Source organism: Mustela nivalis (assembly GCF_964662115.1).
Source record: "Mustela nivalis genome assembly, chromosome: 6".
In the NCBI taxonomy this organism is placed as follows: Eukaryota; Metazoa; Chordata; class Mammalia; order Carnivora; family Mustelidae; genus Mustela; species Mustela nivalis.
In genome coordinates, this window is record NC_139025.1 from 109,212,742 (window position 1) to 109,229,867 (window position 17,126).

Genomic DNA, 17,126 nt, shown 5'->3' on the forward strand with positions numbered 1-17,126 from the left:
ATTTATTTGACACAGAGAGAGAGATCACAAGGAGGCAGAGAGGCAGGCAGAGAGAGAGGGGGAAGCAGGCTCCCTGCTGAGCAGAGAGCCTGATGCGGGGCTTGATCCCAGGACCCTGAGATCATGACCTGAGCCAAAGGCGAAGGCTCAACACACTGAGACATCAGGTGCCCCAATCATTACCAAATTTTAAAAAGGGAATTGTTTTTCTTTATATACATATATGTGTATGAGTGTGTGTGTGTGTGTGTGTGTGTGTGTATCAATAAACTCTGAAGGGCCATTTTATATAATAGCATTTTGCATATATCTATTAACTACCAGATTCTAAATTCTTATAAGTGGAATAGAAATATTGTGCATCCATGTCAGCCAGTTTAATTCACTACTTTACAATAACTTAATGAAGAAGTTGAGACTATTCTGGATGTTTATCAGTTATAAGAACTTGGGTGAGTGTCCTGAAAGACCAGCAATAAAATTCAGAGTTCTATAAATGAAAATAAAGATTAAATTTGTCAGCAGCCTTGTGTTGTGTTCTGATTTTTGTACCCCTATGGAAATCCTAACCCCCAATATCTCAGAATTTGACTGGATTGGGAGACAAGGTCTTTAATGAGGTAATTAAATTGAAAGGTGATTATGGTGGGCCTTAATCCAATATGACTGGTGTCCTTATAGAAAGAGAAGATACCACACACAGAGACATACACAGAGGGAAGACCATAAGAAGGCATTGAAAATGGATGGCCATCTACAAACCAAGGAGAGAGCCCTCAGAGGAAAATCACCTTGTTGACACCCTGATTTCACACTTATAGCCTTCAGAATTTTGAGAAAATAAATTTCTGTTGTTTAAGCCAACCCAGTCTGTGGTGAGTTATGGCAGCCCTAGCAAACTAATAAACCTTGTAAATTTTTGGCATCCAGAACCCAGGATAATAATACAGATGTCTGCTAAAATGACATGATTGTCATCTTATTATGGTCAAATATTATAGTTCTGTTAATGCAACATAAGATTTTGCAACCTGTATACAGTTCAGAGATTGTGGTAGCTGCTTAGCCCAAACTTCTATCCAAAGACACACATTTCCAACATCCAAAAATAATTGGAAAAAAATGTTTAAATTTTACTTCAGTCTCTTAGAACACACACAGAGTGACACGATATTCATAACACATGACAACACTTCCTTTGAAACCTCTTTCCTCATCCCAAAAGCCTCCCTTGCCATAACACAGCAGTGAATCCAAATTTCTTTCTTTTTTCTCTCTCTTATAAACTTCCCAAACTCTCTCTCTAAGCTAGAGCTTATTGGTTTTTGACTTTTTGAGTGTCTCTTCATCTTTAGCATCTGCCTTTTTTCTTGTGCAACTCTCCAGCTTTTCCAGTAGGTCAATCAAAACTCTCCTCTTACCCAATCTACCACTCTCTTAAAAAAGGAACTGACTTTGCCAAGAAAAAAACTTTCCTTGGCTGAAGAGTGAGGGGAGAGGCTGTGAACAGTCAAGCATCATTTTTTTTTTTTCCCGATCAAAAATGCATTACACGTATTGGCAGCTGTTAAGCATTGTTGATGATATTAAGTTTACAGCAAACTAAATGTTTCAGTGTGTACCTGTTAAGTGAAATTACCCCTATGCTGTACTCAGGTAGGTTTTTGTTTTGTTTATTTGGTTTTTGTTGTTTTCATAAAATGCAAGACTTTTCATTTCTTTCTGATAAGTTTCATCTTTTGGTACAGTGTTCCAAAATGCCAGGATCTTTTGAATCTCTTTTTCTTGCCTCTAACACATTGGACATTTTTTTTCTAGTTTTATGAATTTGATAGCCTGAGACCACCAGCTGAGAATGAGTCAGCAGTATAGTGTGGCTGTTTTTATACAGCTAACTGTGATAGTGAAATATATTAATAGGTCTGTGACATCCAAGAGCTAGGAAAGTATCCCTCTGCTAAACTTAGAATGGGTCACACCCTTAAAGTATCAGGCCAAGTTTGGTCACTGGCATTTTAATGCACATGGGAATGGCAAGGAGGATTTGAGAGTATAGAGTAGCAAAAATGAAATAAAAAATGAAATGAAATATGGTTAAAGTTAAGAGAAGTCAGAGAAGAAAAATGTTTATATATTTATGAAGAGGCTTTATTTTTAAATTTTTTTATTTATTTTTTTGTCAAGAGGCTTTATAGAGAAGACATTCACCTATTGTTCTTCAGTTTCTCTGGGAGTTCAGGACAAAATAGGAGGAGGATATAGCCTTTGTAAAATGGGAAAAAAACATAAAAGTCTAATAATACAAAACTGTTTAAATAAATTATGGTGCCTCTATATAATAAAAACTATCATGAAACACTTGATGAAACTGAATTTTAAAAAATTATCTTGGAGTAAGGAAGGCTCTTCTAAAAAAATCACAAAAAAATCCAGGCCATAAAGTAAAATATATGTATAAATTAAATTTTTTTAAAAAAAAGAAACAATAACTAATGGTCAAGGGTCTTTCTTTCTTTCTTAACATATAATATATTATTAGCCCCAGGGGTACAGGTCTGTGAATCGCCAGGTTTACACACTTCACAGCACTTACTATAGCACATACCCTCCCCAATGTCCATAGCCCCACCACCCTCTCTCTACCCTTCTTCCCCCAGCAACCCTTAGTTTGTTTTGTGAGATTAAGAGGCTTTTATGGTTTGTCTCCCTCCCGATCCCATCTTGTTTCATTTATTCTTTTCCTGCCCCCCAAGCCCTCCACATTGCATCTCCACTTCCTCATATCAGGGAGATCATATGATAGTTGTCTTTCTCCGATTGACTTATTTCGCTAAGCAGAATGCCCTCTACTTCCATCCATGTCATCGCTAATGGCAAGATTTCATTTCTTTGGATGGCTGCATAGTATTCCATTGTGTATATATATACCACATCTTCTTTATCCATTCATCTGTGGATGGACATCTGGGTTCTTTCCATAGTCTGGCTATTGTGGACATTGCTGCTATAAACATATGGGTGCATGTGCCCCTTAAGATCACTATATTTGTATCTTTAGGGTAAATACCCAGTAGTGCGATTGCTGGGTCATAGAGTAGCTCTATTTTCAACTTTTTGAGAAACCTCCATGCTGTTTTCCAGAGTGGCTGCACCATCTTGCATTCCCACCAACAGTGTAGGAGGGTTCAAGGGCCTATCTACTTAATGTACAGAAGAATGGGACAATTCAACAAAATAAAAATTAATCACCCATTAGAAAAATGTGCAATGAATTAAAAGAAAAAGTTTATATTAGAATAAAAGTAGATGGCTAACAAAAATAAAGTTTTTCTACCTTAATATTTATTAATGAAATGTATTTTATAATTAGAACTAGATATTTAAAAAATTTTGATTCCAGTATGTTTAATATATAGTTTCAAGTGTACAATAAAGTGATTTGACAATTCTGTACATTACTCAGTGCTCATCATGATTAGTTTACTCTTAATCCCCTCCACCAATTTTCTCTATCCTCCACCCACCTCCCCTCTGGTAACCAACAGGTTGTTCTCTAGAGTTTAAAGTGTCTTATTTTGTTTTGTCTTTTTTTGGCCTTTGTTCATTTGTTTTGTTTCTTAAATTCCATATATGAGTAAAATCATGTGGTATTTATCTTTCTCTTGATTGATACAAAATCAGTATATGGAAATGCATGGATTTTTGTATATTGTCTTTGTATCCTGCAACTGTACTGAATTCATTTATCAATTTCAATGGTTTTTTGGTGGAGTGTTTAGAGTTATGTATATGTAGTATCATGTCATCTGCAGATACTGAAAGTTTTACTTCTTCTTACTAATTTGGATGCCTTTCATTCCATTTTTTTGTCTGATTACTGTGGCTAGGACTTCCAGTACTGTGTTGTTGAATAAGAGGGGTGTCATTCTTGTCTTATTCCTGACTTTAGGGGAAAAGCTCTCAGTCTTTCACCATTGAGTATGAAGTTAGCTGTGTGTTTTTCATATATGGACTTTAGTATGTTGAGGTGTGTTTTCTCTATACCTACTTTTGTTGAGGGTTTTTATCATAAAAGGATGTTGTATTTTGTCAAATGCTTTTTATGCATCTATTGAAATGATAAAAAAAGAGAAATGATCATATAATTTCCCTTATTGATGTTATATAGTAAGTTAATTGATTTGCTAAAATTGAACCACCCTTGCATCCTGGGAATAAATCACTTGATTGTAATTAATTCTTTCAATGTATTGTTGGATTTGGTTTGCTAATATTTTGTTGAGGATTTGTGCACTTATTTTCATCAGAGATATTGGCCCATAGTTCTCTTTTTTTGTAGTGTTTTTATATGGTTCTGGTATCAGGGTAATACTGGCCTCGTAGAATGAATTGGGAAGCTTTTATTCCTCCTCTATTTTTTGGAATGGTCTGGGAAGAACAGGTATTAACTCTTCTTTATATGTTTAGTATAATTCATTTATGAAGCCATCTTATCCTGGACTTTGTTGGGAGACTCTTTGATCACTGATTCAATGATGGCTAGAAATTGGTTTGTTCAAAATGTCTATTTCTGTTTAAGGAATTTATTCATTTCTCTTCGGTTGTTCACTTTGTTGGCATATAATTTTTCATAATATTCTCTTATAATTCTTTGTATTTCTGTGGTGTCAGTTGTTTCTCCTCTTTCATTTCTGATTTTATTTGAGTCATCTTTCTTTTTTTTTTTAAGATTTTATTTATTTATTTGATAGAGGAAGATACACAGAGAGAGGGAACACAAGCAAGATGTAGCAGGAGAGGGAGAAGCAGGCTTCCTACCAAGCAGGGAACCCAATGTGGGCTCTGATCCCAGGACCCTGAGATCATGACCTGAGCCAAAGGCAGCCACTTAAGGACTGAGCCACCAAGGTGCCCTTGAGTCATCTTTCTTTTTTGTTGGATTTGGCTAAAGGTTTATCATTCTTGTTGATCTTTTCAAAGAAACAGCTCCTGGTGTCAACTGATGTGTTCTATTGTTTTTTAAATTTTTGTTTTTGGTGTGTGTGTGTGTGTGTGTGTGTGTGTGTCTATTTCATTTATTTCTGCTCTAATCTTTATTATTTCCTTCCTTTTACTGGTTTTGGGTTATGTTTGTTCTTCTTTTCTAGTTCCTTTAGGTTTAAAAGTAGCTTGTTTATTTAATATTTTTCTTGTTTCTTGAAGTAGGATTATATTGTTGTAAACTTCCCTTTTGCTGTGTCTCATGGATTTTGGACCATTGTATTTTCATTTTTAATTGTCTCCATGGATTTTTTAATTTCCTCTTTGATTTCTTGGTAGACCCATTCATTGTTTAGTAGTATGTTATTTAACCTCCATTTATTTGTGTTCTTTCCAGATTTTTCTTATGGTTGATTTCTAGTTTCAGTGTTAGGGTCAGAAAAGATGCATGGTATAACTTCAGCCTTCTTGAATTTCTGGAAAATGATTTTGTGGCCTAACATATAACCTATTCTGGAGAATATTCCATGTGCACTTGAATGTGTATTTTTCTGTTTTAGGATGGTTGTTCTGAATATATCTGTTAGAGCAATCTGATTTGATGTGTCATTCAAAGCCACTGTTTTCTTGTTGATTTTTTGTTGGATGATCTATCCTTTGACCTAACTGTAGTGTTAAAGTCCCCTAATATTATTGTATTACTATGAATTACTTATTTTGTTTGTTACTAGCTGCTTTATGTGTCTGAGTGCTCCCTGTTATTTGCTATTGTTGTTTCGTCTTGTTGGATGGTTCCCTTTATGATTATTCTTCTTTGTCTCTTGTTACAGGCTTTGTTTTAAAGTCTATTTTGTCTAATAAAAGTATTGCTACCCTGGCTTTCATTTAACTTCCATTTGCTTCATAAATGCTTTTCTATCCCTTCACTTTCAATATGTATGTGTCTTTCTTTAGGTCTGAAATGAGTCTCCTGTAGGCAGCATGTAGATGGGTCTGGTTTTTTTTTTTTTTTTTTAAAGATTTATTTATTTAACAGAGAGAAATCACAAGTAGACAGAGAGGCAGCCAGAGAGAGAGAGAGAGAGGGAAGCAGGCTCCCTGCTGAGCAGAGAGCCCGATGCGGGACTCGATCCCAGGACCCTGAGATCATGACCTGAGCCGAAGGCAGCGGCTTAATCCACTGAGCCACCCAGGCGCCCGGGTCTTGTTTTTTTATACATCCTGTCACCCCATGTCTTGAATTATAGCAGTTAGTCCATTTGCATTCAAAGTAGCTATTGATAGGTATGTGCTTATATGTTCTTATTGCTATTTTGTGACTCGTTTTATGGTTGTTTTGTAGTTCTTCTCTGTTCCTTTCTTCTTTTGCTCTCTTCTCACATTGTTGGCTTTCATTAGTGATGTGCTTGGATTCCTTTCTCTTTATTTTTTGCCTATTACTGTTTTTTTTTTTTCCCTAAAGATTTTATTTTTTTTTAGAGAGAGAACTCAAGTGAGTCCACAAGTAGGCAGAGTGGCAGGCAGAGGGACAGGGAGAAGCAGGCTCCCGCTGAGCTGGGAGCCTGATGCGGGGCTCGATCTTAGGACTCTGGGATCATGACCTGAGCTGAAGGTAGACGCTTAGCCGACTGAGCCACCCAGGTGCCCCATACTGGTTTTTGATTTATGGTTAGCATTAGGTTATATTTAACATCTTCTGCATATAGCTATCTATATTAAGTTGATTGTCACTTAAGTTTGAACCTTTTCTAAAATCACTAAATTTTTACTCCCTTCCTTCCCATGATTTAGTTTTATGGTATCATATTATATATCCTTTTATTTTGTGAATTCCTTGACTGACTTTTGTAGATATATTTTATTTTACTAGTTTACACTTCCTACTTTTCTTACTTCTGTTTATGATCTTTCCTTTTCACTCATGGAGTCCCTTTTAAGTCTGGTTTATGGTTATGAATTCCTTTAACTTTTATTTGTCTAGGAAAGTCTTCATCTCTCCTTCTCATCTGAATGGTCTTGCTGCGTAGAGTATTCTTGTTTACAGGCTTTTTTTTTTTTTTTTTTTTTCCCCCAGCACTCTGAATATATCATGGCACCCTCTTCTGGCCTTCAGAGTTTCTGCTGAAAAATCAGCAGATATCTTTTTGGGATTTCCTTTGTATGTAACTTTTTTTTTCCTTTCTGCTTTTAAAATTCTCTCTTTATTACTACTTTTTGCCATTTTAGTTATTATGTGTCCTCATGTGGACCTCTCTGGGTTGATTTTGTTGTTGGCTCTCTGCCTCCTGGATCTGGGTTTCTGTTTTCTTCTCCAGATTTGGGGAGTTTTTAGCTATTATTTGTTTGAATAAATTTTCTCCTCCACTTTTTCTCTCTTCTCCTTCCAGGACCCTATAATCTGAATGTTATTATACTTGATGGTGCTCCCGAATTCTCTTAATCTATTTTCTTTCTTTCTTTTTTGTTGTTGTTCATTTTTCTCTCTCCTGTTCAGCTTGCTTGCTTGCTTTCCATTACTCTGTCATCCAGGTCACTGATCCATTCTTTTTCTTCCTGTAGTCTAGCATTTGTTCCCTCTAGTGTATTTTTAATTTTAGTTATTGAGTTTATTTCTGATCAGTTCCTTTTTATGTTTTCTATGTCTTTGTTGAGGGTCTTGGTGAGGTCTTCTACCCTTTCTCAAGTCCAGTGAATATCTTTATTACCATTATTTTAAATACTCCATCAGGCATATTGCTTATCTCCATTTCATTTAGCTCTCTTGCTGTCATTTTGTTCTGGTCTGTCTTTTGGGACATAGTCCTCTGTCTCCTCATTTTGTCTAACTCCCTATGTCTGTTTCTAAGTGTTAAGAAAGTCAGCTATATCTCCTGCTCATGGAAGTAGTGGCTTTATGACTTTAGTGCCCTACGGTACAATGGTCCCTGTTTAGCAGAACCTGGCACTTCAGAGATGTCTCCTATGTCTGTTGTGTGCATTGTTTTGTTGTGGCTGAGCCATGTTTGTTTTCTGTCATGTTTGAAATGGTTCTCTTTGTCTGTTGTGGGCAGGGTTTGATTCTGGTGTTGTTAATGGGCCAGTCTGGGGCTACCGTGGCTTGAGTTGAGTATCATTTGTGATAGCACTGAACTGTAGGGTACTTTCCCTGTGTTGTCCCTTGAGAAGCTTTTTTGGGTGATCAGGTGTGCAGTCAGACCTGATGTTTACCCCTAGTGTATTGCTGGGGCCACAGTTGGACTGGTACATATGGTTATCTTTCCTTCTCCCTGGGGCCAGACTGACTTTGAAGTGGTGCTTGCCCTTGTCAGGGCTGCTTGCACACGGTCAGGCTTGTGGCACTGCTTTGGATTAGCTTCAGCCAACATATGGGAGTGGTCAGTTCTTCAGGAAAATGTGGTGGCAGCATGCACAATATAAGCAAGGTCAGCTGTGGAAGGGAAGCTGCAGCCTCCTGGTAAAACTCCTGCCAGTGTTGGCTGGGTTGGAGGCAGTGGATCTGCAGAAGTGTGTGGGGTCAGGATGCACTGTTTGCAAGCTAGGTAGAGAGTGGTGGTGTTGCACTGGTTCCTGTATCTGTCTGTATGTTTAGGCTGCATAACTGGAGAGAAAAATGGTGCCCACCAGTTCTTTTATTTTTGGAGAAGTCTCCTTAAATTCTTTGGTCCTTCAGTGCACACTCTGAGATTAGTAAACAAATCTCCCTCTCATGTAACCCAGGCATTTTTCAAACTGTTGCTTCTATGCTGTATCTCCATGGGGCTGTTTGTTGTGCTGTCTCTATAAGGACAAAGACTCGTTTCTCTTGCCCTGCCTGCTCTTCTAGAGCCTAGCTCACTGATTTTTAAAGTTCCAGATGTTAAGGCCCACTGATTTAGAAACTTGTGAAGCCTGGACCCTCTAGCCTTCAAAGCCAAATGTTATTGGGATTCCTTTTCCCAGGGTAGGCCCCCTGTGCCTGGGGTGCCCATGCTGGGCACCTCAGACAGTCCCATGGGTACATTTGGCTCCAGAGTCTACCTTCTTCCATGTGGCCTCTTCTCTACATTTAGCTATGGAGAGTCTGTTCTGCCAGTCATTTTCTTGTTTATTTCCACTGATATGGGTGTTATCCAGTTGAATCTGTGGGATGAGGTGAGCCCAGGATCCTTCTACTCCACCACCTTCCTCAGATCTCAAGCCTCAAGAGAACTAAATATATTTTTAAAAATTTTGTCAAAATGGCAAAGTTAAAAAATTTTGACAATATCCAGAATTCTCAAACCTATAAGAAAGTGGGCACTCTTACACAACATTGGAGGTAGCATGAATTTTTACAACCTTTTTGGGAGTGTAATTTAGCAATGTTGATAAAAAAAAATTTAAATATGGGGTCGCCTGGGTGGCTCAGTGGGTTAAAGCCTCTGCCTTCAGCTCAGGTCATGATCCCAGGGTCCTGGGATTGAGCCCTGCATCGGGCCTTCTGCTCAGCAGGGATCCTGCTTCCCTTCCTCTCTCTCTCTGCCTGCCTCTCTGCCTACTTGTGTTCTCTGTCTGTCAAATAAATAAATAAAATCTTTTTAAAAAATTAAAAAATTTTAAATATGCACATTTTTTTGCTCCAACCATTCTACTTCTAGAAATTTATTGTACAGATATTCTTGCTCAAGTACAGGAATATATAGACATAATTGCAATGTTGTTATTAAAAAAAAAAACCCTGAAGCCCACCAACTAGAAGCTATTTGAGTAAATTATGGCTCATCTATTATATGAAATTTTAGGCATCCTTTTTACATTTTTATATATTCCTATGCATACAGACATAGGAAGTTTTAGATACATTATTAGATGAAAAACAAATTTTAGAAAATGTGTAGTCTGATCTCATTTGTGAAATATATATGTATAAATAAAAAATATGTATACAGCTATGTAATAGGCTAGTAGTTAGGCTTTTATCCCCTAAGAAAGAGAATGGAGGATACTCCTTTGGCAAAATTGATTGGTCTAAGAGAAACTTCTTGCCATTAGATTTTTGGCATCCTATTTGTTCTACATAAAGAGCATAAAAAGCATAAGTAACTGGGACACCAAATGAAAAAATATCCACAAGTCATATTGTAGAATTTCAAATCCCCAGGCATAAGGAGATAATCTTTAAGGGAAAAAACCCCACACAAATCAAGCAGATTACATACAGAGTTTTAAGGATCAGAATGGCAGATATGTCAACAACAATCCTGGAAACTAAAAAAACAGTGGAGCAAAGCCTTCAAAATTCTGAGGAAAAATTATTTTGCAATGTAGAGTTCTATACCTGGGCAAACTACCAATCAGATGAGGATAATTTATAATAAAGACATTTTCAGTCATCTATGAGCACAAAACATTTACTTTCCACACAGAGTTTTTCAGGAAGTTGCTCAAGTATGTGTTTCATCAGAGGCAATAAAGCAAGAAATCAAAAGATTGGGGTTCAGGAAACAAGAGATCCAAGATAGGAAAGAGCCAAAAGAACTGTCCAGGATGGAAATAATCTAGGTTCAAGATGAAAGCTTCTAGTTCAGATAAGAAAAGGATTATAGAGGACCTCAAAATGAATACTGTATCCAAAAAAAAAAAGCTGGTGTATTTGGCTGACCTGATTTAGATTTTATAGTTCTGTTGAAAGGTTGGGATCATTTCCATAAAAACTAAGCAAATAGAGGGGGGAAACAGGCAGTTACTGAATCTTGTAAAAATAAAAATTGTAGTAGAAATGAAACGTACTTTTTCTATACTAAATAAATGACTGTAGTAATGTTGATATCATTTATTTTCTACAGCTTGAGGTTTTAGAAAAAAACTTGTGGTAAAATATGCATAATAAAGTTTACCATTTTAACCATTTTAAAAGTATACAGTGTAGTGGCTTTAAGTACATTCACATTGGGACACCTGGGTGTCTCAGTTTGTTAAGCATCTGCCTTCCACTCAGGGCATAATCTCAGGGTCCTGGGACCCAGTCCCATCAGGCTCCTTCCTCCTCTGGGAAGGAAGGAGCTGCTGCTCCCCCTGCTTGTGCTCTTTCTTTCTCTCTGATAAATAAATTAATAAAATCTTTTTTTTTAAGTACATTCACATTGTGAATATCGTTTTGAGTAATGCTTTAGTAAAAATTGTTGTAAAATTCCAAGAGGAAGGGAAATATATGTGTGTATTGAGGGAAGAGTTCATGAGTTCTTAGTCCTTGTCTTCCATTGTGGGACACATTTCCAATGTCTAAAGCTTTAAAATCCAGAAATGATCATAAAAGTTATATTATTTAAAAAGACTGAAAGGAAAGAAAATACGCCAAAATGGCAATGGTAGGGGCACCTGAGTGGCTCAGTTGGTTACGAATCTGCCTTTGGCTCAGGTCATGATCCCAGGGCCTGGGATTGAGTCCCACATTTGGCTCCCTGTTCAGCAGAGAGACTGCTTCTTCCTCTGTCTCTGCTGCTCCCCATGCTTGTGCTCTCTTTGTGTCAAATAAATAAATAAAATCTTTTAAAAAGTGTTAATGATGGAAATTTTGGAATGGTGGGATTATGGATGGGTTGTACTTCTTTTTCGTTTGATTTTTTTTTCAAGTTTTAAAAAATAAACAGCTATTACTCTTGAGATGAGAAAAAGAAAAAGAATCACCAACATCTTATTTCTTATATCAACAATTTGGATATGATTTTAATTTGGTAGTAGGAAGGCTTTAGTCAGATATTAGAAGGCTTTTGACTCTCCAGGTCACTAAACATTTCCCTGACCTTTGCATATGCAAGAGAGGATGAGAGTGCCCAGGAAAGGAAGGAATTAAGAGGGAGCTGGGAAGCATTTTAGAGCTGCTGAAAACCCCCAAGATGAGAGGAAGAGGAATCACAAAAGAATGGTGGAAACTTGCCAAATATAAAAACAAAATTAAGTCTCAGAAATCCTGAAGCCTAAAAATGACCATGTTTGGCTTTCATTCAGGGGTACAGAATCTGGTGAAAACTCATCAAGAGAGAGAAGAAATGGAGTTACTGGGCCACACACTGTTATAAAGCCAAGGCAAAAAAGAAGAAAGGAATAGAGGGGCAAAAGGAAAAAAAAAAAAAAACAAAACATGGTTGGCAGCGGGGACTTTTATCATTAAAAAGGTATGGAATAAAAACAGGTCCTGTGTAGCCTTGCAAAACAACCACTTTTTCCTGCTAGAACCCTGCCCCTTACATTTCTAAGACTTCGGAGGTATCTGATCAGTTGGCCAAATGAGTTGGAAATAAAGAATTTTCCTTTCTTACTACTGTGGCTGTAACCAGGCCATCCCTGTTACCTGATAATCCATCATGGATCTTTGAAACGATTTTTCCATGAAAAAATTGCACAAATAAACTTTTAATCTTCCCTTAGCTCAGTTCTGCTTGGATTTCCAACCTCCTTTATCAGTCCTCTGAAATTTCACCTTTCAGCTACACTACAACCCCCCAAAAATGCTATAGCTGAGATTATTGGTTACCTATACCAAATATATTATTCAGTTTGTTTTTTTTTTAACAGAATTATTATTTTGATGAGGCAATTTTGTGCCCAGCTTCAAGAGGATAAATAAATAAATAAATATAATAAAATTTTATTTCCCAGCTTCCTTTTGAATATAGGTCAAAACACTCAAAGGCCTATGACTTGACATCCTTGAGTCACTAAATTAATGCCAGCAACTACTTACTATTAGATTTCCTAGAATGTGGGAAATATAAATCCCACCTTTGTTTAAATCTCTGTTATTTTTATTTTTAGTTACATGTAGCCAAATGCAATCTTCCTCTTCGTTATATTTTTATATACTACTTCCTCTGTCTGATATGTTCTTCCTCCACCTGGGTAGCAGATGAATTACTACACTCCAAGACTCATCTAAAAGGATTTCTTCCTTGGAAAGCTTTCCATTACTCTGCAAATTCAGCTAGTTATGTATTCTGCTGTGTTCCCATAACATTTTGTATAAGTTTCTCCTGGAGAACCTATAATAAACCTTTTTAATTATCTGTGTATGTATCTATTTCTGATACTTGACTTTGAACTTCTCCAGAGCAGGACTAAATTGTTCCTACTTTTGCATCTGCTTGCTTGTACTGTCATATACCCATGCAGGGGTCAATTAATATCAGCTAAATTAATATTGAATAAACTCAGACTTCTTTTAAGAAAAGATTTTATTTACTTGAGAGAGAGAGAAAGCAAGAGACAGAGCACAAGCAGGGGAAAGGGACACAGTGAGAGGGATACAGACAGGGAGAGGGAGAAGCAAACTCCCTGCTGAACAGGGAGCTGAGGCAGGTTTTCATCTCAGGACCCTGGGATTATGACCTGAGCCAAAGGCAGACACTTAACTGACTGAGCCACCCAGGTACCCCAAACTCAGACTGTCTTAAGAACCCAACATACCTATTAATTTCTTGATTGTAAATTTGTTCTTCCAAATGCAATTGTGTTATAATTTTGCCTTCTATGTCACAGAGTTTGGCATCATCTAAAATACTGAAATGAGGGGCACCTGGGAGGCTCAATGGGTTAAAGCCTCTGCCTTCAGCTCGGGTCATGATCCCAGGGTCCTGGGATCGAGCCACACATCGGGCTCTCTGCTGTGCAGGGAGCCTGCTTCCTCTTCTCTCTCTCTCTGACTGCTTCTCTGCCTACTTGTGATCTCTGTCTGTCAAATAAATAAAAATCTTAAAAAAAAAAAGTAAAATACTGAAATGAACTGTGTGGGTGTTGAATGACTAATCTGTATTGTCATAGAAATAAACACCTTTAAAATCTGGATTAGGTAGGAAAGGAGAGAAACAAACATTCAATGAGCGCTTACTTTGTGCAAGGCATTGTGTTCTGAGGCTTCTCTTATTTGCCACAACAATTCTATAAGACAGCTATTAATTCCACGTAGCAGAAAAAGAAACAGAGAGTACACATATTAAGTAATATGTCAAGGTCACAGTTAGTAAGAGACACAGCCAGAAAATGCTTTCAGACTTCAGGTCCAGTGATTTTTTTCCCCACTCTATCAAGCTGCCACTCATGTAAGAATAAGGATGTAAACTTTTTTTTTTTTTTAAGATTTATTTATTCATAAGGAAGAGAAAGAGAGAGAGAGACTGCAAGTTGAGCACAGAGCCTGATGCAGAGATTGATGTCACGTATCTGAGATCATGACCTGAATTGAAATCAAGAGCTGGAAGCAAACCCACTGAGGTACCCAGATACTCTAAAGATGTAAACTTTAAAGATTTTTTTTTTTTTTTTGGACAGACAGAGATCACAAGTAGGCAGAGAGAGAAGGGAGGGGAAGCAGGCTCCCTGCTGAGCAGAGAGCCCGGTTGTGGGGCTCTATCCTAGGACCCTGGGATCATGACCTGAGCCAAAGGCAGAGGCTTTAACCCACTGAGCCACCCAGGCGCCTCTAAAGATGTAAACTTTAAAAGGCAGTCTAGTGTCGTATTATCCCTGCCTATAACCTTTCCCATTCCAATCAACCAACACATTGTGGTTAAACTCATCTACCTGAAAGACAACTCTAATTATGACATTCATCTGGACAGAAACAATAATGGTTCCTAATAGTTAAGTAAGAAAAATGCCTAATCTGCACTTCTTCTTGGCTATTTCACCCTGGCAACTGTGTCCCACCAGACTCTATCCTTTGGTTAAAACTAGTCTAATCAGAGGACAGAACTTCCTATAACACTGACATATTTTAATCTTATCTGCCATCAGAGACATTAGTCAAATTTTGTTTTTACTACCAAGTGTCTTCTGGTTTTATACAATTAGAGTGAATCTTCCTTTTTCTTTCTGCTCTGAGTATACCCTCCTCATACCACTCTTGTCTGTATTTAATTTTACTTTGTAAACTGCTTATTTGTCCCCCCGAACTGGATCATAAGCTCTTAGAAGGTAGGACCATGCGTTTTCATTTTTGAACCCCTCTCAGTAACTAGTATGGGAGCAAATACTCAAGAAGTAAGCAAATGATAAAAGTCTAAATAACTGCACCTTACTCAGCTCTTTTTGTTCTCTATTCTATTTTCATTCACATATGTTGTTGCCTTAATTCAAACATAAGTGAAAGTAGGCTTGTAATTTCAGCATACTTACAAAAATTTAAATGTCATTTCACTCTTCTGTGTTTCTCCTCATCTTCTTCAAGTTTTCTATTGTGGTAGAAGAGCATTGAATAAAATCTGCATCCTACATATTTTAGTAGCTAAAAAAAAGTAAGGATCAGATCATTATTCTGAAATAGAAAGCTTAAGATTTGTTTATCACTTTTCCCACTATCAGCAATATGGTGTCTTCTAAAATGCTCAGCTCCACGTGTTTCTTTAAGTTCATAATGGCCACTTGACTCCCTGGAGGTGATGAATGATGTAGAATGACCACCACAAAGAAAAAGCTTTATCCACCTCATCAGGCAGGAATGCACTGAAGAAGGTTGCTACAAAGACGCAAATCCAGGTCATTCCATAGCTTAAAAAAAAAAAAAAAAAAAAAAAAAAAAATCAAACCTATACAGATTGGGTACCAAACTGAAAAATAAGGGACAAGACCCAGAAACTGAATTGGAAAATTGAGTCCCTCACTGCTATGAATTCCAAGAATGAGAGATAAGCAGATTTGGCTAACACCAGAAATTTGAGCAAAAAGATGCTACATATTCAGAAAACTGCCCCACTGAAAATTTCAGGAAAGATTTCTACCAAAAATACCATAGAATGCCACCACCTTTGGCACAGTGCAGTCAACAATGATTCCTAAGACTCAGTAGTAACATGGGGTTAGAGCTGAGGATGGGTGTACTAAACTATAAATTCAGTTTCTCAGCCATAGTGCACATTGTAGTCACAAGAGGAGATTTAAAAAAAAAAAAAAACAGTGTCTGAGAGGAGAGAGGAATGGGGAGTTCTTGTTTAATGGGTACAGAGCTTCCATTTGGGATGAGTTAAAGATTTATTTGGGGTCCGTGAGTATATGTACCTTAAAAGATAGTCAAGTAGCATATGGAAAGTGCTAAGGGAATTCAGAGGAAAGCATGATTACCAAAGGATGGTGTATATAGTAAAACTTCAGAGTGGAGATCGTCTTTGAGCTGTGCTTTGAAGATAGTATAGCATTTAGATAAAAGGTGAAGAAAGAAAACATTTTAAGTATAAGTAGGAGAAATGATGTGACTGAGAGGGAAGCAAACTTTTGTCATATGTGGGAAATCTTTGCTTGAATAGAAGGCTCCTTTAAGGAGTATGAGCAAAGGTTGGAAATGAGGTTGGTGAGAAGACTGCAAGGAGATAGAATTTCAAGCCAAAGAGTTTGCCCTTATTCTGAAATAAGACACAGCCATTAAAAAATATTGTAGCGTCTTGTTGGCAAGTATGTAAACAATGGTAGCTTTGAAAGATTTACTAGCATTGTAGTGGAGAATTGACTGAAAGGTGGAGGAACCCATATGGAAGAAAGAGCAATTGAAGAGCTACAACAATTGTGTGATCATAAGGCAACAGGGCCCTTGACTAGGTGACATTAAACATAAGAACAGATTGTAGACACATAAGACATCTGGGTAAGATGGTGTATGGTGATGGATGTATACGGTTAAAAGGAAAATATAACATATGCCTTACTGAAGGAAAGATCAAAGCAGGAAAATATCTTTTTGTACATGCAGGTTTGGCTTTTATGACCCAGCATGTTCCTTTTAAAGGTTGTTTGAAAGCGGATCTGTTAAATGCATACTCAGTCAGGAACTGGTGCTGGTGAAAGCTGGTTCTCCTTTCCCACCCCTGAGCTCTCCTCCTAGCCAGCTCTTTGCCCATTTGGGCAACCATGGTCAGTGGATGATTGTCATTAACTTATCTAAGCCTCAGTTTCTTAACCAGTAAAGTGAGTTCTGTTTATCTTACAAGGATATTATGAAAATGAAATTACTCTACACTAAATTATACTCAAAATATTTATTGATTATATAATGCATGTAAACCCTGTGTTAAGTTCAACAGGAAGTAAAAATGAATAAGACATAATGCCTCTCTATGGAAGATAAAGACAAACACAAGATACAAGATGGCAAAACAAAAATATAAGATGGGATAAAGTAAGCATCTCAGGACAAAAAATCCTTA